Source organism: Lissotriton helveticus, chromosome 7 (genome assembly GCF_964261635.1).
Source record: "Lissotriton helveticus chromosome 7, aLisHel1.1, whole genome shotgun sequence".
Taxonomy (NCBI): domain Eukaryota; kingdom Metazoa; phylum Chordata; class Amphibia; order Caudata; family Salamandridae; genus Lissotriton; species Lissotriton helveticus.
Window position 1 is genome coordinate 1767758558 of NC_136068.1, and position 22677 is coordinate 1767781234.

At 48.4% G+C, this 22677-nt stretch overlaps 1 long non-coding RNA gene across 4 annotated transcripts in view; it reads left to right on the forward strand.

The window, feature by feature from the left end:
- The window catches only part of LOC144770747 (uncharacterized), a 502054-nt gene that overhangs the window by 429683 nt on the left and 49694 nt on the right, over nucleotides 1–22677 (forward strand). For 3 of the 4 annotated variants that reach the window (XR_013599001.1, XR_013598999.1, XR_013599002.1), the window contains one exon: nucleotides 18306–19066. The exons of the other annotated variant lie outside the window; for it this stretch is intronic. This is a non-coding gene — a long non-coding RNA (uncharacterized LOC144770747). Of the gene's footprint in view, nucleotides 1–18305; nucleotides 19067–22677 lie in introns of those variants that run through there. 4 annotated transcript variants of the gene reach the window in all.

Here is a 22677-nt window from a genome sequence, read left to right on the forward strand (position 1 = left end):
TCTGTGTTGCTCCTAAGGCCGGCTGTGGTCTTGCTGGAGTGGCTGCCTGTGACACTAGGGTGTCTGATTTTGTGCTAAGGCCGGTTGTGACCTTGATGGAGTGGCTCCCTGTGCAGCTGTGGTGTCAGTGTTGGTGCTAACGCTGTCTGTGACCTTGATGGCGTGGCTGCTTGTGGCACTGGGGTGCCAGTGTTGGCGCTAAGGCCAGCTGTGGTCTTTATGGAGTGGCTGCCTGTGGCACTGGCGTGCCTATGTTGCTGCTAAGGTCGGCTGTGGTCTTGCTGGAGTGGCTGCCTGTGACACTGGGGTGCCTGGTTTGGTGCTAAGGTCGGTTGTGACCTTCATGGAGAGGCTCCTTGCTGCACTGGAGTGCTTGTGTTGGTGTTAAGGCCGGCTTTGGCCTTGAAAGAGTGGCTGCCTGCGGCACTGCTGTGCCAGTGTTGGGGCTGAGGCTGGCTGTGGCCTTGATGGAGTGGCTGCCTGGCGCACTGGGGTGCCTGTGTTGGTGCTACGGCCGGTGTTGGAGGTGGTGGAGTGGCTGACTCTGGTGCTGGGGTGCCTGTGTTGGCGGTAAGTCCAACTGTGGCCTCAAATCGGCTGGCTGTCGTACTGGGGTACCAGTGTTGGTGCTAAGTGTGGCTGCGGTTTTGATGGAGTGGCTGGCTGCGGCGCTGGGGTGTAAGTGTTGGCGCAAAGGCCGGCTGTGGCCTTGATGGAGTGGCTTCTCGCAGCACTGGGGTGCCATTGTTGATGGTAATTCAGGCTGTGGCCTTGATAGAGCGGCTGGCTGTAGCGCGGGTGTGCCAGTATTTGCTCCAAGTCTGGCTGTGACCTTGATGGAGTGCCTGGCTGCGGCACTGGGGTGCCAGTGTTGGTGCTAAGGCCAGCTGTGGTCTTGATGGAGTGGCTGCCTGCGGCACTGGAGCTCCTGTGTTGGCAATAAGGCTGGCTGTGGCCTTGCTGGAGTGTATGGCTGCGGCACTTGTGTCACTGTGTTGGCGCCAAGGCTGGCTGTAGTTGACAGGCATTCAAGTGGGGCAGTTGTCGCTTCAAGACCTCCTGCTCTCTGCAGCTGATTTTTTTTGCTTTTAATGAATGTTATTTTATTTTATTTGTGCTTTGTATTAAACCACTGAATATTTGCTAAATGATAATAGCCCACATTTACCGTGAGTTCCGCCCCACACATACACACACACACATTACTCCTTAACCATGCCTTTCCCGCTTCATTTTTGTGTGTACTTTCAGCTCCCTGGTCCACCGTGGCTTCCGTTTGAGCAGAAGGAGCTGAAACATTAACTTAGCCATTTTTTTTCCAGACGACTGTGACATCCATTTAGGAGGGCTGTGGTCCAGCTGATTTCTATAAGGGTGTGCTCCCTCTTTAGCCTCAGTCTGACACCGAAGCACAGCGGGGGCGCGCTAAAGGCAAGCCTGTCTACGCATGTCCGTTCCTGGTTGGCGCCAGGGATGCAGGCAGTTTTAAGTCTTATCTCAATCTTGTCAAGGAAAGGCAATATTCTCGTGCCCAACTTATGGACCTTTGCCCCAGGGACCCTGAGGAGGCATGCTTAGCTCAACTACCTTTGAAGTAGGCCATTGCCAGAAATGTATGTTTCATTTTAAATGCATGTCTCAGTCCAACTCAGTGAACTCATTTAGTACTCTCCGTCTGTCGACTGAGGAAAGTTTACTCAGCGACACTATTGGAGAAGCGGATGACCAGATGCATATTGGCAGGCGTTAATTAACCTCTGGTCCCTCATTAAACATAACACTGACAATTTTGCTTTAATTCACTTGCTGTCCCTTGACTGCCTATTCATCACTGAGACCTGGGCAAAAGAGGACACTGGTCCCAATCTGGTGGACGCGGTCCCTCAGGTTACGATATTTCTAGAAGTGATAGTCAGGGCCAGAGGCGGGTGAGTTGGCTAAAATTTCATGCATGTTTTTAACCACACCCTCGAACCAGTGGCCAAGGGTACAGGTGACTCTCTGGAGGAACCCCTATTTAGGCTCAAACTTTCAGCCAGGTACACCTTTTTGGGTCTCTTGGTATACCGACCTCCGGGCCCACGGGTCAATTTTTCTGAGGTCTGATGCCAGACCTTGGAACTCACGCCTGATGTATTCTCAATTCACCATTCATGGGGACTTCAAATTTCATTTTGATGACTTTCCTTGTAAAGACTCTGCCCTTTTTAGGGCTCGGCCTCCGCCCACGTAAGTGGGAGGAGTTTCGAGATCCTAATGTTAAAGAAAAAAAAAAGTATCTCCTAGGGCTTTGGCGAGACAAATTCCACACATTCCTTAGTGTGTTATGTCATCTGGCCAGTGATTCGTCTTCGTTGTGGTGTCGTTTTAATAGCCTTGAAGTGATAGGGTAAATGTAGTTTTCGTCCGCCATGTTGGGCATTTTTCGTTCGTGTGCGCGCAAAGAAGTACATTAATTATAATTAGGAGCTGTCAGGGTGCCTCCGTAAGTGAATCCAGATGGCCGGGCGCGTTCACCTTTCAGCAGCGCTCAGCGCGCAGCTGCTCCATGCCAGGCCGGGAAAGGGCTTCATTAGTTCAAGAACAAGAGTCTGACGTTCTGTCATGGGCTGTTCTTTTAATCTCAGTTTCATTTTTTTTCTGGAATGGTCCGTGGCCGGTGTGAATGGAATTGTTCTCTCGAGTTTATAATGTGTTTCTTTGCAGCAGCTTTTGTTTTCGGAGCTGAGGTAATGAATAGCAAGCTGGCAGGCAGCGCCTTTTAGAACTGTTTGCTTTCTGGGCAGAGTCCTGCAGTGGTGTTGAACTTCAGCATAGTCTGACAGGCTGCTGTATTGTTTGTATTTTCCCATACCGCCTGCGTCAACTTTTTTCCACACACGAATTTCCAACAGTTTTGTTCTCTCTGAATAATGCGCCTTGTTACTTCCTTCAGACAGCAAGCAGAGTTTTAAAGGAATGATTCAAGGAGCCCGTCAGTTGTTGACACAACGAAAGGTGAGGTAACTGTTTGCTTGCAGTTACGGACCTTCGTTTGGGGTTTTTATTGGTATTGTTTTTCCTAATGGGATTGGTGTTTGCGAGAAAATTGACTGCCCACAGCTGCGCTTGTAAGACGCGCCTGGGAAAGCGTGTCACGAGGGCTGCGTGGGGCTGATACAGATGCTCGCGCCCTATCAACATTGGGGACTGTATATTGACCGTCGTGCTGAAAGGCGGAGCAGCAGAAGTAGATTTCCGTTCTTGACTTAAATTCTATTCTTCCGAGCTCTGGGAGAAACCCCGAATGGAATCTAGGTATCCTGCTAGTTGCAGCGTTTGCGCGATGGCAAAAGAGGAAGTGTGCTAAGTTTTATTGTTTTTATTTTTTATAAAGTAAAGAACATTGGTAGGAAAGTTTGTAGAACTCCCCAAGTCTAGCAACTCGGAACACATACTTTGATTATGTCGTTTTTAGAACAGTCTGCCAAAGAATTCATTTCACAACTTGTAAATGCAGTTTGAGAGTTGAGACTGCAGTTTGAGAGTGCAGTTTGAGAGTTGAGAGTGCAGATTGAGAGTGCAGAGTGCAGTTTGAGAGTGCAGAATCAGAGTGCAGTTTGAGAGTGCAGAATCAGAGTGCAGTTTGAGAGTGCAGTTTGAGAGTGCAGTTTGAGAGTGCAGTTTGGGAGCAGTTTGAGAGTGCAGTTTGAGTGCAGTTTGAGAGTGCAGAGTGCAGTTTGAGAGTGCAGATTGAGAGTGCAGTTTGCAGATTGAGAGTTGAGAGTGCACGTTGAGAGTGCACATTGAGAGTTGAGAGTGCAGTTTGAGAGTTGAGAGTGCAGTTTGAGAGTTGAGAGTGCAGTTTGAGAGTTGAGAGTGCAGTTTGAGAGTTGAGAGTGCAGTTTGAGAGTTGAGAGTGCAGTTTGAGAGTTGAGAGTGCAGTTTCAGAGTTGAGAGTGCAGTTACAGAGTGCAGCATGAGAGTTGTGAGTGCAGTTTGAGAGTTGAGAGTGCAGTTTGAGAGTGCAGTTTGAGAGTGCAGTTTGAGAGTGCAGTTTGAGAGTGGTGTTTGAGAGTGCAGAGTGCAGTTTGAGAGTGCAGAGTGCAGTTTGAGAGTGCAGAGTGCAGTTTGAGAGTGCAGAGTGCAGTTTGAGAGTTGAGAGTGCAGTTTGAGAGTGCAGAGTGGAGATTGAGAGTTGAGAGTGCAGTTTGAGAGTGCAGTTTGAGAGTGCAGATTGAGAGTGCAGTTTGAGAGTGCAGTTTGAGAGTGCAGTTTGAGAGTGCAGTGTGGGAGTGCAGTGTGGGAGTGCAGTGTGGGAGTGCAGTGTGAGAGTGCAGTGTGAGAGTTGAGAGTGCAGATTGAGAGTGCAGATTGAGAGTGCAGATTGAGAGTGCAGATTGAGAGTGCAGATTGAGAGTGCAGATTGAGAGTGCAGTTTGAGAGTGCAGTTTGAGAGTGCAGTTTGAGAGTGCAGATTGAGAGTGCAGTTTGAGAGTGCAGTTTGAGAGTGCAGAATCAGAGTGCAGAATCAGAGTGCAGATTGCATTTTGAGAGTGCAGTTTGAGAGTGCAGAGTGCAGATTGAGAGTGCAGATTGAGAGTGCAGATTGAGAGTGCAGATTGAGAGTGCAGATTGAGAGTGCAGATTGAGAGTGCAGAGTGGCAGTGAGTGCAGACTGAGTGCAGAGTGACAGTGAGTGCAGACTGAGTGCAGAGTGACAGTGAGTGCAGACTGAGTGCAGAGTGACAGTGAGTGCAGAGTGACAGTGAGTGCAGAGTGACAGTGAGTGCAGAGTGACAGTGAGTGCAGAGTGGGTGCAGAGTGAGTGCAGAGTGAGTGCAGAGTGAGTGCAGAGTGAGTGCAGAGTGGCAGTGTGTGCAGAGTGGCAGTGTGTGCAGAGTGGCAGTGTGTGCAGAGTGGCAGTGAGTGCAGAGTGGCAGTGAGTGCAGAGTGGCAGTGAGTGCAGAGTGACAGTGAGTGCAGAGTGACAGTGAGTGCAGAGTGACTGTAGAGTGAGTGCAGAGTGAGTGCAGACTGACAGTGAGTGCAGAGTGACTGTAGAGTGACTGTAGAGTGACTGCAGAGTGAGTGCAGAGTGAGTGCAGAGTGAGTGCAGAGTGACAGTGAGTGCAGAGTGGCAGTGAGTGCAGAGTGGCAGTGAGTGCAGAGTGGCAGTGAGTGCAGAGTGGCAGTGAGTGCAGAGTGGCAGTGAGTGCAGAGTGGCAGTGAGTGCAGAGTGACAGTGAGTGCAGAGTGACAGTGAGTGCAGAGTGACAGTGAGTGCAGAGTGACAGTGAGTGCAGAGTGACAGTGAGTGCAGAGTGAGTGACAGTGAGTGCAGAGTGAGTGCAGAGTGAGTGCAGAGTGACAGTGAGTGCAGAGTGACAGTGAGTGCAGAGTGACTGTAGAGTGAGTGCAGACTGACAGTGAGTGCAGAGTGAGTGCAGAGTGAGTGCAGACTGACAGTGAGTGCAGAGTGAGTGCAGAGTGAGTGCAGAGTGAGTGCAGAGTGAGTGCAGAGTGAGTGCAGAGTGCAGAGTGACAGTGAGTGCAGAGTGACAGTGAGTGCAGAGTGACAGTGAGTGCAGAGTGACAGTGAGTGCAGAGTGACAGTGAGTGCAGAGTGACAGTGAGTGCAGAGTGACAGTGAGTGCAGAGTGACAGTGAGTGCAGATTGACTGTAGCGTGAGTGCAGAGTGACAGTGAGTGCAGAGTGACAGTGAGTGCAGAGTGACAGTGAGTGCAGAGTGGCAGTGAGTGCAGAGTGGCAGTGAGTGCAGAGTGACAGTGAGTGCAGAGTGACAGTGAGTGCAGAGTGGCAGTGAGTGCAGAGTGGCAGTGAGTGCAGAGTGGCAGTGAGTGCAGAGTGGCAGTGAGTGCAGAGTGACAGTGAGTGCAGAGTGACAGTGAGTGCAGAGTGACTGCAGAGACAGTGTGTCAGGGTGCACATTGTGTGAGTGTGCAGAATGAGTGTGCAGGGTAAACAGTGTGTGACTATGCAGGGTGACATTGGGAGTGTGCGGGTGAGCAGTGTGTGAATGTGTAGGGGCAGTGTGTGAGTGTGCAGAAAACACCACACACACATACACCACACACACATAACGCACACACAAACCACACACCTCAGTCTCTCAACACCACACACTTGTCACCACTCAACACAACACACTCACCACCACACTGACTCCCCAGGCTCACCCCCACAGACTCACCAGCACACAGAAAACAACACACACAACAACACACCCCCAGCCGTCAATGAATGCTTTCACCATGCACAAACACCAACAACCATCATCCATCTGTGCACGCTTTTACCAAGCACACACCCACCAGCCGTCAGTGCACCCTTCCACCAGGCACACACACCTCCAGCCGGCAGTGCACTTTTCCACCAAGCAATCGCATTATGGTACACTTTACTTTTAAACATATTCATATAAAGCACAGCATGCCACCATTGGTAAAATTACAATTCAACCAAGATACTTCCACTACACACCACATGCACACACCCCATAACACATGGCAAAAAGACATTGGCATTTACAATGCCATTAGCTCAAACTCAAATAAATCCGAGCCCGATTGCATTTCTAATGCTTGTTTCTTGAGTTGATGTCCAATTTTAGATTCAATCAGTTGGTACCATTTGCTTCACACATGGCGAGCCACAATTTGGAAGGGATTTTTACCAACCACAGCAACTTGGTTATTGAGGATGTCTAGCCCCATAGCTGGGCAGATCACTGGGTGATTCAGCTTATAGTCTCTCTCACAACCTACTATAGGTACAGGCTCCACCACCCACCCTAAACATTTACTTTTGAGGAACCTAATCAAGATCACTGCTGACTGCTTGGAACAGGCCCTTGAATTTCTCCTTAGCCACTCAGGAAAGCCAGTCAGTCAAAAGCTTTTATTATCGGTTAAAAACCATATACAAGACATACAAATTACATCATATACAACAATACTATGTACAAATAAATTAGTGAATAGATATAAAAAATTCATAAAAAGACATCAGAGTGCAGAGTACTTAAGTTAAAACGAGCGTTGGTATCTCTCTATTATACACAATTTGGAAGCTGACCCACCACGCAAGATAAGTAGAAAGAAAAGAGGGCCACCCATGTTGTGACTATTTGGAACCCTTTAGAATCGCGCACCTTGTGTACCACATTGACAAAAGAAATTTAGAGGTCACGAGAACAAACATGAAAGACGCATCTGATTTTAAAAGTCTAAAAGCCTCTCTGTAGTCACTGAATTAGCCACTTAGTTCTTGCCCTGGAATAGGAGGGGCAGAAGAGCAGAACATGAAGATCTGTCTCTCTGCTAGCCTCACATCCTGGGCAAGTACTTGTGTGGAGTGGTGTTTTTGACCACTTGTCAGTGGTTTCCCTCAAGGGAAGTGTGCCATGCCTAAACTGGAGATAGAGTTTCTTAGCCAGAGGTGGTTGGATTTGGTCTAAGAATCTCTCAAAAGAAGGGTGGGCCTTAATCTCTAGGAAGGCATTAGTGAGTCTACCCAGGGTCGAATTTGTTGATAGGAGAGCCCTCCCGTACTCTTTCAATGCTATGCCCAATACCTTCCATGGGAGCGAGGCACAAGCCTCCTCTGGGGAGGACGACAGGTCCCCCCTACCCAATTTCTGTGCGAGGCATTGGATGTACTTCAACCACGGGATCTTTTTCCACACCGCCTCTGGCTAGCAGATCCCGCAAGTCTTCCCTATAGCTCTCGAGTTCAGGGGTAGCCCAAAGTCGTCTCCAGTATAAGAGAGGGCGGTTTGAAACGACCTCATGGATTGGCACCAAACCTAAGTCCAACCTCAATGGAACCAGGGGAGTGCTCCGGGGAAGGTGCAGGAGGCGTCTTATAAAGCTGTTCTCAGTGAGGGAAAGGGGGGCCAAACTTGTATGCCCCCAAAGTTCTGCACCATAAAGTGTGCCACCTCTTGCCTGCGCCTTGTAAATTTCTACAGCCGGTCCCATAAGTGAGGGAAGATTTACTGTGAACTTTTAGGATACCCCCCGATGACTGAGCAAGTTTCATATTGGCTTTGGCGATCTGTGAACCCCAGTCCATTTTATCATTAACAGTAACCCCCAGATACTCGAAGGTTGACACTCGGTCTAGGGCCGTTCCATCCAGATGAGGGTGGGGGCAGTTTGAGTGAGTCGAGTTAAACGCCATATATTTCGTTTCGGCGAAATTAATTGCCAGGTTCCTCATTTTACAAAAGCTAGAGAAAGCTTATAATGTTCGCTGTATACCCCCCAGTGTTTTTGACAATAGGAGGGTATCGTCAGCGAACATTAGTGCCGGGATTTTCCTACTAGCTAGTGAAGGGGAGTCCAGATTGTTCGCTCCCAGTAAGCGGGCAATAAGGCCATTGAGGAATAGGGAAAAGAGCGTGGGCGCTAGTAAGCATCCTTGTCTGACTCCCCTTTCCACTGGGAAAGGGGAGGTCAATGCCCCCCCCCCTTCCCATACCTCACCCTTGCGCACGTGCCCGTGTGCAGTCGCAGGAAAAGTTCACATAGGTAAGCCGGTGCACCCATCTCAGTTAAGATGACCCAAAGCTTGTCCCTCTGGACCAGGTCAAAAGCCGACCGCAAGTCCACGAATATCAAATACAAACTGCCTCCCCCCAGAGTGACTCAGGAAAGCTCTTTTCGCTTCTCTGCCGAAGGCTTCCAAGATTGGGTTAACACAGCTTTGGATATTGTAGCTCCCCTCAAAACCAAGACTGCAACTCGATGTAAGCACTCGGCACCTTGATTTTGAACAGAACTCAAGACCATTTTGTGGGAATGCTGCAGACAATAGTAGAAATGGAAGGCCAACCCATGCTTTAGTGGAAAAGAGAACTGTAGAGCAATTCTTTTGGGCTACAAACAGGCTACAGTGGAATCTAAAGCGCTCTTCTTTACGGAGGAAATCAGGTTAGCTAAAAATTCCTCTAAGCTGCTGTTTAAGGTAGTGAAGGAATTATCCAAACCTCCTACTCGTCATCTGCTTAATTCCTCTCAAGAGTTCAGTGACTGAGTAGCTTCCTATTTTTGGGATGACATTCTTAACATTTTCTCAAACGTCAAATCTCCTATTTCAAATGATTAATTTTCTGAAAATTCTGGTACTTGTCTTTCTGACAACATTCCGTCAGCCTTTCCGTCTGTTTCTGTCCAGCAAACCAAGGACTTATTGCTGAGTTTAAAATCAGGATCCTTGTATGATCCCTGCATGCCCAAAATACTACAACTTGCTGCTTATCGCTAAATTTTGCAGAAGGTGTTTCATTGCACGCTTCAATCGGGTACTTTTCCTGCTATCTGGAAGGAAGGTTGTTGTCACTCAGCTTCTTAAAGCTAATGAGGATTGTGAAGATATGAAAAATCTTAGTCCCATCTCTCTGTCGCCGGCCACAGCCAAGAACCTAGAAAAGTTTATCAATCAGGAGCTGATTAAATTTATTGACACCATTGGGATCCTCGATCCTTCTCAAAATGTATTTCATGCCGGACCCAGTACGGAAACAGCCCTTATTGTGGCAGCAGACAGCATCCACTGCCAGGTCGATCAGGGTGGAGAGGCTATCTTGAAAATGCTTGATCTGTCTGCAGCATTCAATCCTGTCTCGCCTGCACAGAGGGTTCAATGTCTGTAGCAAGCTGGGGTTAGCTTCTTCACTCTTTTCTATCCAATAGGGTGCAAACTGTCAACTGTGGTGGTTTCAAACCAAAGGCTTTCAGCCTTCCCTGTGGGGTGCCTCCCGGCTCGCCCTTAAGTCCGACCCTCTTTAATCTGTATGTGGCCCCTCTGGCTCATCTAGTGCGCTCATTTGGGTTTCAAGTGCTTTCATACGCAGATGATACTCAAATTATTGTATCTGTTTCCACCGACCTGTCTTTGGTGGCAGGGAGGTTCAACCAGTGCATGTTTAGCATTATCTGTTGGGTGAAAGACAGTTCTTTGAAGATTCATGCGGACAAGATTGAAGTGCTTTTGTTTGGCTCATGTGATTCCTTCTGGTTTAACATCTGGTGGCCGGAAGCCTGTGGACTTCGCCCCACTCCTGTTAAGTCAGCTAAAATCCTTGGTGCCATCTTCAAGAACACTCTGAGTATTGATGCACAGGTCAGTCGCACAGCTAGCACTTGCTTTTATATCACTAGGTCCCTGAAAAGGATATTTCCTTACAATCCACCGTGCCTGCACCAGGCAGTTACTATTGCCCTTGTCACCTCACGGCTGGACTATTGTAAAGCACTGTATTTCAATATCAACTGTTCTTCTGTGAGCAAACGTCAGGTTGTGCAGAATGCAGCGGCCCGCCTTATTCTGAACGTCCCCAAACGGTACTCGGTTAGAGATGGGAATCGCTCCCTCCATTGGCTCCCAATCAGGTAGTAAATTTCCTTCAAGGCTTTGTGCTTTGCCTTTGATGTTCTACACCAGATGGGCCCAAACCAATTGAATGCTCTCTTTCATTGGTACACTCCTTGCAGACCACTTAGATCTTTGTGCTGCAAAAAACTGTGACTCCCCAGATTTCAGAAGACCAGATGGGTTGGGCATTCCTTCTCAGTTGCTGCCACCAAATTATGGAGCCTACCCACATTTCTGAAGTAGATTGCTTTGTTTTTCAAAAAACATCTGAAAACATGGCTTTTCTCATCTCGGAATCCTTGATTCCTGACTGCTCTGCCTGTGTTGATCTATCTGTCCTGCTCTAGCGCTTTTGCACCTGCAGGTTTTAGTGCATTCTATCATTTTTATCTTATCCTATCCTGATGGAGTGGCTGCCTGCGGCACTGGGGGGGCAGTGTGGGTGCTAAGGCTGGCTGTGTTGTGTCACTGGGGTGCCAGTGTTGGCCGTAAGGCTGCCTGTGGCACTGTGGCCTTGATTGAGTGGCTGTCTGTGGCACTGGGGTGCCAGTGTTGGCGCTGAGGCTGGCTGTGTCTCTGGGGTGCCAGTGTTGTCGCTGAGGCTGTGCCAGTGTTGTCGCTGAGGCTGGCTGTGTCACTGGGGTGCCAGTGTTGGCGCTAAGGCTGGCTGTGTCACTGGGGTGCCAGTGTTGGCGCTGAGGCTGGCTGTGTCACTGGGGTGCCAGTGTTGTCGCTGAGGCTGGCTGTGTCAGGGGGGTGCCAGTGTTGGCGCTGAGTCCGGCTGTGGCATTCATGGAGCTGCCAGTTTGTCATTGATTGAGTAGCCGGCTTCTCTGTTGGTGGCATCACTAGCCTAGCGGTACCATTGTGGTAGTGGCAGATTGTGACATTGTGTATGAGTCACTTGGGGAATATCAAATGCCCGGAAGGCGTCTTCTTTCCCCTGGTGATGGTTTCAACATTTGACAGAAGATAAGTGTACGTGGGAGGGGCTCTTGGGGACACTGACTGGGGTGTCAGGCAGCATGCAGCTCTGCTATTGGAGAACTGACAGCTTTTTCACTGGGGCTCCCAGACCCCCGCCCCGTCAGTTCATCTACCTGCCCCATCGCCCCCCTGATTCCGAGCTCTTCCTGCTTCTCCGTTCATGCACCCTCCTCAACATGGATCCATTTCACTTGCCTATCTCCCCCCACCCTGTATCCTGCCTCCCTCCGTCCCCCACCCGTGCCTATCCTCTGCCCCCTCTTCTCTTCTCCCCTCTGCCAGCATCACACCCTCGCCTCTCCCCTTCCTGCCGAGGGTGCCTCGTTCATACCTCTCCCTCCGAGCCCCTCGTCTCGCTGCGCCTTTGTCTGCCTGTCCCGTGTGTATCAATGTCTATGTATATTAATAGCCGCTGCAGCCTCCCTCCTGGCCTGCAGGGGGCGGCGCATCTCCTCTTCGCAGCTCTTTGTCTCCCCTCGGTTCCCGCCTGTCACGGTCAGGCTCCGCCTCTACTTCTTTCATCATTTTCTTCTGTTCCTCCTCTTTCACTCTCCCTTCCTCCCTTTCTTTCCTCGGTTAACTCGCCCTGTTATTATCCAACTTCGTGTTCATTCTTGCGACCTTTGTCTCTCCCGTTTTTTCTATTTTTTTCCAGTCTCCTCCTCTTTCTTTGGGGATGTCTTCGTTTCTCCGTCACTAGCGCAGACTCCCGCAGTTTTATCTCACTCCACGTTCTTCCCCGCCGCCTCCCTCTCTGTGTCTGCCTCCCACTCCCCGCCGCCGTTGTCTCTCCTCGTCCCTTCTTCTCCCTCCATCTCTCTGTCTTCTCTTGCTCTGTCTCTTTCTGAGATCTGCTTTCTTTGTTTCACATTCGAAATCTATCCCTTTCATCTTCTGTTCGCCCCTGATTTATTTTCATTTAAACATCAACTGTTATGGTGTCTTTGAACTTGCTGGTGTTGCCCCCTTTTTTCTTTATTTCCCGATCCTCGCGGCGTCTCTTTTAGTGGCCTCTTTTTGTGCTTCTTTCCCTCGTCTCTGTACCGTCTTTCGCCCTTTCCAGCTTTCTACCACCCACTCCCTATTCACCCCTCGAGCCCTCGTCTTCTTCTAACACCTCTGTCCCCGTTTGTCTTCGTCTTTTAAATTGTATTTCCCTCCTTTTCAGTCGCTTTTTTTCTCCCTTTTCTTTGTCCTTAATATGTCTCTTCTTTCCTACCTTTCTCCCACGGTCTCTAAATGAGTCTGTTTTTATTGAACCAATAACATGTATTTTTAGTTAAGACCATAAAACATCCTAGAGTTTAAAAAATAATAATAAATATAACTGTTTCTTACGTCTGCCCGCTTTGTTCTCTCCTAGTTTATCCCTTTCACTCATACTCTGACCCCGCTCCCGCCCCAGCGGATGTGGTACTTCCTTCCTCGCGGCACGTGCCAGTATTCGCAAATTACCTCGCGATTGTGTCTGGAAATCGAGGAGCAGAGGCGGGGGATTCCCTCCTCCTCGCCGGGCTCCCCCGGCCCCACAGAGACACCCCCCGCCCCCCGTGTGCTCCTCACCTGGGCTCGTCCCCCCAGCCTGCGGCGCGGCACCCTCTCCTTGGTCACTTTCCGTCCGCTGCCTCCTGCCTGTCAACCCCCCTGCCTCACTCTTTCTAGCCTCTCCTCCTGCCTGCCACCCTCCATCTCGCACTCTTCCCTTCACCTTCTCGTCTGTCCTCCTGTCTGTCGTCCCTCCCTCGCTCCCCTACACCCTCTCGTCTGTCACTTTTTCATCTCCTCTCCTCCTGTCGTCCCTCCCTCGCTCCCCTACACCCTCTCGTCTGTCACTTTTATCTCCTCTCCTCCTGTCTGTCGCTCCTCACTCTCTCCCCCTACATCATCTCGTCTGTCACTTTCTCTCCACCTGTCTGTCGTCCCTCCCTCGCTCCCCTACACCCTCTCGTCTTGTCACTTTTATCTCCTCTCTACCAGTTTGTCGTCCCTCCGTCTTCCTTCTTTCATCCTCTCGTCTGTCACTTTATCTCCTCTCCTTCCGTCTGTCACCCTCTCTCACTCTTCCTTCATCTTCTCGTCTGTCACTTCTCTCCTCTCTCTCCTTCTTGCCACCCCTGCCTCTCCCCTCCATCCTATCGACTTTCACGGTCTCTCCTCCTGTTTGTTGCCCCTCCCGCTCCCTCGCTCTTCCTTCGCCCTCGTCTGTCACTTTTCTCTGCTGTCTGTCACTCCTCCCTCCCTCTCCCTTCATTCACCCTCTTGTGTCACTTTATCGCCTCCTGTCTGCCACCCTTCCCTTCATCCTCTCGTCTGTCACTTCCTCTCCTCTCTCGCCCTCTCTAACTCCTCCCTGCATCCTCTCCTCTGTCACTTTCTCTCCTCTCGTCTGTCACTTTCTCTGGCGCACCCCGCACCGGCGCTTTCTGTCTCTGTGCGCCTCCCGCCATCTCTCACTCCCATGCCCCTCCTCCCCACCGTCTGCCCCCACCGCTCTCCCCTCCCCCGTCTGGGTCCAGTCTGGCGGAGCCCCGTGTGCTGACGGGAGCCGCATTGCGTTGCGGCGGCGGTGACCGGGGCTGCTGCTGCTCCGGAGCCACCTGTGCCCCCGGCGGCCTCTCCCCGCAAGGACCCCGAGCTCACAAGTAAGACCCGAGCGCGCGCAGACGGGAGGCTTTCATGGACAGCATGGTGTCAGGCACCTGTCGGAGGCTGCGGAGGTGAACCCGCAGGATCAGTGCAGATGTGATCATCTGCAGCCAGATGTATCGCCACTGTAAAGACTACTGGGCAAAGGACTAGGGGAGTGTGCATTGTAGACCTACTGTTAGGCACCTAGGGGCCGCAGGGGCCAGGCTGCAGAGCACTGCACCGTGGCCGGTTCAGACTACACTATGCGCCCCAGGGTCCGTCACTGTGCCTGGTTCAGCCTACACTACTGCACAGTATCCGGCCCCCGCCAAGGTGTGGTCTTCCTCCTATAAGGCTCGTCTGTAGAGAATGGCATAGACGTTTGTCGGCTGTGGCTGGTGGTTACGCAAGAGTCTGGGACAGAGCAGTTGTTGTGGATTATTTCTTGTGTAGACATTGTGGTACCCAGATAAAGTCTTGAACAGATACATGAGCATAAGAGGTTGTTGGAATGTGTTGGGAAGGTCGTGATGGGTGCCAGCTCCTTGGGGGTGTTACATGGGTCATTGGTTATCATGGAGCGATGAATGAGAAATGATTGAAAAATGATTATTGCAGATGCTGAACTTAATATGCCATGAAAGCACCATTGCGGTGTTGTATATGTGTAATCACGAATATTCGTCAAAACGCACCGGTGCCCCCACCTTGGTTACCTATGTCTGCTCATGCATCGCCATGCAGGTGTGAATATATGCTGTCACTGCAGCGTTTTTGGTTTTGACACCACTGTAATGACATATGCTCACACATCACACACCACCATGCATGCGCACCTTGTAGCAGCAATTCTTTTTTTTAATTTTTTTACCATTCTAAGATGGCAGATACCCATCTTGGAGTGGTAAAATAAAATTAAATAAATAAAAAGTGCACAAAAGCGCATGTAGGGAGATGGATATCGCAGTAGTAAATTGTATATACTGGGCCCTACCGAAAAATCCCAAAAAAGGATGCCGATGGGCGCGGGTGCAACGGAGGAGCAGGAGGTGAGAGGCTGCAGTCATCACCGACATGAGCAGTGGTGAGCAGGGACGAGCGAGGGAGCAACGGAGGACCGCCTAAACAGGGCAGGACTGGGAGAGGTGGGGCTGCCCTGAATTCCACTGTGAGTATTGTTGTATTGTACACTTTAATGCCCATATGTACAAAACTTCCATTTTGCATTTCCTAAATAGCGAATCCATAGAAATTGCAATTTAGGAAATGGAATGTACTAAAATTGTGATTTCCTACAGAGTCGTAATCGCTATTAGGAAATCGCAAATTTGGAAATGATAAAGAAGTCGTTCCTATGGGTCTAGGGCCCCCCTTACATCTAAAAAAAGAAAGCGATCCAGTTCCCTAGGGGCGAGTGCGCACCCATGGCACTGCAAAAGGTGCATTTGTGTGCCTATTTCCATTTTGCACTTGTTTATCATCGAATTGGATTAGATGGTAATAGCATTTCCTAAATGCCCATTTTGCATTTAGGAAATGCTTTGTACATGGGCTTAGGAAATCGCAAATAGTAAATCCCTATTTGTGATCTCCTATTTTAGTAATCTCGAAATACAATTTCATGGGGTAGAAATCGCAATTTGCGACCTTAATTCTGCTTTTGTACATATGGAAAGCCTGTTTAGCATTTCTTAATGGCCCAAATAGCGAATCAGTCCATTAAGAAATGCTTAATGGCTTCGTACATATGGGCCTTTGCCTTTTGACAAAAAACAGCGAAATGTCTCTGTAGATGAGACCTAAACAGATATGGTGTGTATTTTTCAGATAATGCTGTGTCGACATTCTGGTTACAGAATACTTGCATTTATGTTCAGTTTTTTGATCTGGCATGACAGCACAGCTGTCTCCAATATATATTATTACCAATTATTTAAAGTATACATAGTTGGCTTTGGCTCCATCCAGAGCAGTTTACCTCTCTCTCCTTATGCTATTGGCTGTTTAATGTATTGAGAGCTTGAATTGCAATTCAGGATGGAATCTTTTTAGTCTTAAAAGTATAGTGAATCTTTACACATTAAGTCTTTAGGTCACTCTTGCATTTTATACAGAAAGCAATCCTTTTTCTGATTTGTTTAACAAATGTATTCAGGATTCTTGTTTCAGTCACACATGTGTACATATATATGCTTACATGTACACATACACATGCATAATGGAACACAGGTCAGCTGCTGAACGCCTTTGATGCGGCGGACATTCCGCCGCGATGCTGAAAAAAATGACGCATGTGCGGTTTGGACGGCCCCCGGCCGTCCGACGCACACGCCCACCATGACGTCGGACGGCCGGGGCCGTCCGACGCGTGGAAGGTGTTAAAACAAAACGAGTGCTAGAAAAGTTAACAGATTAGTCTTTAATCAAGTAATGCAGAAACACAGGCATGGAGAAAGGAATGCACACATGTGGTTTGCATGCATTAGCACATTAAGATCAGACAGACTACCTTTTCCAGTGTTTTTTTTCAGAATATGTCTCGAACACGTATCCCCTTTCTTGGTATGGTTAGACCACACCTTCCATAAAAAATATCTGTGTTGCTGGGAACATTAGCACATTCTGAAAAATCGTAATTTGCAACCTTAATTCTGCTTTTGTACATATGGAAAGGCTGTTTAGCATTTCTTAACGGCCCAAATAGCGAATCAGTCCATTAAGAATTGCTTAATGGCTTCGTACATATGGGCCTTTGCCTTTTGACAAAAAACAGCTGCCAGTGTGTCTCAAATATATGGGGTTTCCATGTTGAAATTCCTTGAACCAGCAAGCACGGTACGGTTTCGGTCTATATACTTTCTTTCTGTTGTAGATCCTGCAACACATGTCCACTTCTTATTTGAGGTCATGCAACACATGTCCACTTCTTATTTGAGGTCATGCACATGTCCACCTCTTATTTGAGGTCATGCAACACATGTCCACATCTTATTTGAGGTCTGCAACACATGTCCACTTCTTATTTGAGGTTGATTACATCTTTGGAGGTTCACACCTATCCACCATACAACTTATATTGATTACTTAGTTGGACATTGAAGAGGTGAGAATCGCCTATACTCTTATATTCCCATATATATAAACTCCCCCCCCCCCAATTTTAAGTCTGTAGATAGCCAGGTTGATTCATTTTGGATTTCTTTTGTTGTAATTGGGCGAGTGCCCACCTTATACAATCAATTTTATTCACAAGATTATTACACTGTATAGGTTGTGTCTTTATTCATTTTAGTCACTTTATTTGGGTTTATTTGTGTTTCTAATTTGCGTGTTCTTTCGCTCTTATAAATAATGTTGGTGTTGTCTTCGTGGTTTACAGCATGTTATGTTATGTTAAAATGTTAAAATAGTCTTATAGAGCGCAAAGCTACTCAAAGAGTGTCCCGGCGCTAAGACAGAAAAAAAAAAAACTAAAAAGCACAGGAGAGAAGAAGAAAAGGAAAAAAGAGACAATTAGGTTGTTTGTTGAAACAGCCAGGTCTTCGGTTGCTTCCGGAAAGTCAACAGATCGGTGGTTTGCCTAAGTGAAAGGGGAAGCTTATTCCCAAGTCTTGCCACTTGCACTTGAAAAGAGCGGCCTCCTTTGCGGACCCTGCAATACTTCGGGATGACCATAAGATGTTGTTGAGCGGATCTAAGAGATCTGACCGGTACATAACCAGAGACTCTTCTGCAGATGTACTTTGCTCCGAGGCCATGCAAAGCCCTGAAGGCCAGGACCAGCGCCTTAAAACGAATTCTACTGCGAACGGGCAGCCAGTGCAAGTTTCTGATGTGATGGGAGATCCTGTCTCTAAGCCAAGATTCAGAATAGCCTTGGCTGCCGCGTTCTGTACCACCTGGATTCTGTTTAATAAACGCTCCAGAAGGCCCAAATACATTAGCATAGTCCAATCTGGACATAATGAGGGCCTGGATAACAATTTTCCTTTGTGAGGTCTGGAGTAAAAAAAAAAATATCTGCAACATTTTTAGGAGGCCAAAGCAAATCCCTGCCACTGCCTGCACCTGGGGTACCATTGAAAGGGTGTCACCTATTTTTACTCCCAGGTTCTTCACAACCCTAACTGTGGCCTGGGGTGGGGACATATCTCGAGGCCACCATTGTGTCTTGACATCCAGTGGTGGGGAACCGAAAAAGATATTTTCGGACTTATTACATTTCAGATGATTCTGTTTAAACCAAACAAAAGTTTCTTTTAGGCATTTATTAATCTTCTCCCCATTACATTTCTCTCCTTTCCTACAGGTGAACAGCAGTTGAGTGTCATTGGCGTATGATATTATTGTCACCTCATTCTCTCCGGCCAGGGAAGCCAGGGGGGCCATGTACAGATTGAAAAGTACAGGGCTCAAAATAGAGCCCTGTGGCATCCCCACGCTTAAAGATGGTATGTTGGCCGAGAACGGAGGTGACCAGACCTCCTGATTTCTACTGTCTAGAAATGAGGTAAACCACTTCAACACCGTGCCCTTAGCCTTTGCAGAAGGAGGCTATGGGGCACGGTGTCAAAAGCCGCCGAGAGGTCTAGGAAGACCAAGACCGCTTTGCCACTTGCATCCAGAGTCTCTTTGATGGAGTCTACCTCCAACAACGCCGTCTTTGTACTGAGATTCTGCCTGAAGCCTGACTGTCTAGAGTGAAACAAATTATTTGCTTCTGCAAAATTGCTGATCACAGTATGAACAAATTTCTCGGCTGTTTTAGCAAAAAACTGCAGAAGGGAGATAGGCCGATAATTAGTTAAGACCATAGGATCAGCCTTGGTTTTTTTTTTAGAAAAGGAATTATCTTAGCACTCTTCCAGCCTGCTGGAACCTGTCCCTTAGAGAAGGAGTATATATGTATGTTCAATGTTAAATTGTGTGATTTGTAAAATGTAGTGTCATGTTATATATCTGTCATATCATGTGGGTCGCCTCTAATTAGTGATGTTTTTTGGATGTAATGTTGATGAGTTATTCATGTCACGTTTTGTTTATAATTGTTACAGCCCTGACAAAGTTCGCTCTGGCAATTGGGAATGAAACGTGTTGGCTGTGTGCCAGTTTTAAGATTAACTTAATAAAAGAAGTATTTTTGACAAACATGGCCTGATTGATTGACTCCGCAACAAGTGCACCTTCCATTTTTTCTGAACAAATAAAAATTAATATATATATATATAAAATATTGCAAAAGGGCAAAGTAAAAACATCTGAAGAAAATTTTGTCGGAATTAAAACGTAAACAGATAACTATTTAGTCTAATTTTATAAGCGGGTTTGCTGTATTTTTCAATATTTCACAGTGTGTGTGTGTGTGTGTATATATATATATATATATATATATATATATATATATATATATAGTCAACTGATATTTGCTGATTTGCTGATGTTGTGATGGACTACAAGCTGATTGGATGTTTGGAACGGGTCACATTATTAATAGAAAAGGTTTCAAGATAGAAGACTTTGTATTATGTCTGCAAACTGCATCCTGCTTCAAACAAAAAATCACCAATGTTATGGCAGGTACCTAAACACCTTTGGGGAATCTAGGGCTCTGCTGCTCCTCCCCCCATGAAAGTAGAAAATACCCACATTTTCTAAATAAATCTCTCCCCTCAATTGTCTGATGTTTGAGTACTTCAACATTGTTAAAACTGGGGGTCTTGGCACAGGTATGCACTTGTGACAAACAGGGACCCTCTCCTCTAGTCAGGGCAAGGGAACAACTCCTCAGAATAACCCCTGCTCACCCTTTAGGTTGCGTGGCCCGAGCAGACAAGGCTAATCCTCAGGGCGTTAAGTTAGTTAAGCATTTATGACCACATACAGTAAAATCACAGACCCACCACAAATGGACACCAGGCGTAAGATTTGTATCAAAAATAGGGTACTTTATGTAAAAATAACTTTCATGTGCAGGATTACTTACAAGACCAATATAACATAAAGCAATGAGGCCACAAGATGTAATTAGGCAATAGTGTTTTCGTAAGGGAAAGAAATCTTTCAAGTTCGTGATTTAGTACTTATTTAGCAAAGTTCAAGGGTTGGAACACGATCCCCCAAATACCCAAAGCGGGTCCTGACCTTGTAGCACCGTTCATGGATGACTGGGCGCTGCGAAGCGCGCTGGCGTGCAGGACGGAGGCAGGAAGGCCTACTGAGGCTCACGCGCCGTACGGTGCGGTCGGCTTTAGTGCGGGGTACGAGTCGCAGGGCGGCCATACGACTCATTCGTGTTGACAAGGCGATGCGGGGAAAACAGAATGTTGCTGACCCCGAGTCTGTGAAGGGCAATGTACCTTGATTTGCGTGTTGTAGATTAGGGGCTTCGGTTCACACGGTGTACCTGGGGGGAACGAGTCGTGCTCTCTTAGTACGTGCCGGCGGGCGAAGGGTACCTTCGGATCTTTGGGGGCTTGATGCTTCCCAGCAGGCAGGTGCTACACAGGGCCTCCAGTATGGACCGTACTGGGGTATCTTCAGGGTGCGGCGCGACCTATTTCAGGTGCTTGGAGGGCAAAAGCGGGGCGGCCAGGTACGTTTTAACGTACGGGCCGTCCGAGGCGAAAGATTGCGCTCCGATGCTGAATTCCGGAGGGAGGGGCGAGGGGGCACACCACGAGTTCCAGTTACAGGCGAGGTGACAGGGGAGCAGGCGGCCCGGTCCGACGGGGAGAGAGCGACAGGAACAAGAGCGGGGCTTTCAGCGGGCAGGGGCTGCCAGGCTCCTGAGTGTCACGGCCCTAGGAGGGGGAGGGGCGCCAAGGGTCACAGTTCCGGTAGGAAGGAAGCACACAGCTTGGCCAAAGACGAGCGAAGGCACAATGAGCCCAATGGTCCTGGGGCTCAGGTCAGGGGGGTAGCTCAATCAAGCCCTTGGAGATCGTTTCAGGCACAAACATAACAAAGTCCTTTCTGGTCTTTTCCTCTCCTTCCTCAGCAAGGCACCACTGCAGGCCAGTCCTTCAGGTCAGTTACAGTCTTTCCTCCTTCAGCTTCTCTTGGTCCTTCTAGTTGGGTAGAGGTTCTTCGTGGTAAAACAGGATCTAATGTATGGGAGCAGGGCTCCTACTTTTATACAGAGTTTCTTTTGTCTTTGCAGGCCAGGGGCCTGAGCCTGGTTCAGCCCAGTTTTGGAGCACTTTGTTTACAGGAAGCTGCCTTCTTCTTTCAGGGTGCAGGGCAGGGACATCAGACGCTCCGCTGGAGGTGGAGCCAGCATTGTGGTGGCAGAGCACAGCCCTATTCAGACTCAAGGGGCACTCCTCCCACCCATCCTGGGGGTAATCCCTCTATTCACCACCTGGCAGCCCAGACTGTCCCCTGGAATTCCCCAACCCTGTCACTCACAGAAACCAGACAGCAGATACACATCCTAGTAGAAGCGGGCTGAAATGGTCAGGCAAGCAAATGCTAACTTTCTAAAAGTAGCATTTGCAAACACAGGATATTAAAATAAACTTTACTAAAAGAAGTATTTTATTATTCTGAGTTCAGGCATACTAAACTTGACCTTCTACCATGTTCCCTGAGCGAACTGGGATTATAGAGTGTAAAAATTCAAGCAGCCCATTCTGGCCTATGAGAATTGGTAGCCTTACAATAGTGAAAAACGAAAATGGCTGTAATTCACTATTAGGACATGCCACACACATCAGGGCTTGTCCTACCTTATGCTTACAATGCAACCTGCCCTGGGGTCTACCATAGGGGTGACTCACATGAAGTAAAGGGAAGGTTTAAGGGCTGGCAAGTGGGTGCACTTGCCCATCCAGCATGACAGTACCAGACTGCACACAGGTTCTACAATGGCAGACCTTAGACACATTTTAACAGGCTGCTTCTGTGGGTGGTGGTGCAACCAGCGCTGCAGGCCCACGAGCAGCATTGGCATTTACAAGCCCTGGCACTCCTGGTGCACTTTACTGGGGACTGACAGTAAACCAAATAAGCCAATCATGAAAACCAATTACATATACACTTTTCAGTAGGGAGAGCATATGCACTTTAGCACTGGTCAGCAGTGGTAAAGTGCCCAGAGTCATTAAACCAACAAAAACAGGTCAGAGAGAATATTGGAGGAAGGCAAAAAGTTCAGGGATGACCCTGCAGAAAGGGCCAAGTCCAACACAACCACCTTCCAGCCAAAACGCAGGGTAGACCAATCACTACCGTGATGGGCTTCCCTACTTAAGACGATAGATCATGGACCTGGCCCGCAACAGCAGGGGCATATTCCAGTTCTACGCCAATCTGAACTTTTTTCAAATCCTCTGTTCATACTCTCAGGGTCCACCAAGCCAATCCATAGTGAACCCTTCTCTTAACCTGTGGACACCACCTGTGCAGCATCTAACCTTAACTTGCTCATAGGTGTGTCCCAACAGACAGACAGCAAGTCACAGTGGCCACTGACAGTAGTCAGGGATGAGACCCAGGCCTCATGCCTAACAGGGCTCTCAAACCTCTGAGGCCTCAGAGAGCAGGGGGCTGCAGCCCCAGGTGCTTGGCACCCTTTGTCCACTCTCCCTCCTGTCAGGTCAGGTATGACATCCTGGCACTGACCCACCAGCCCCAGGCCTGTATCCGGCGGCTGGACCAAGACTGGGGTGGGCTCTCCCACA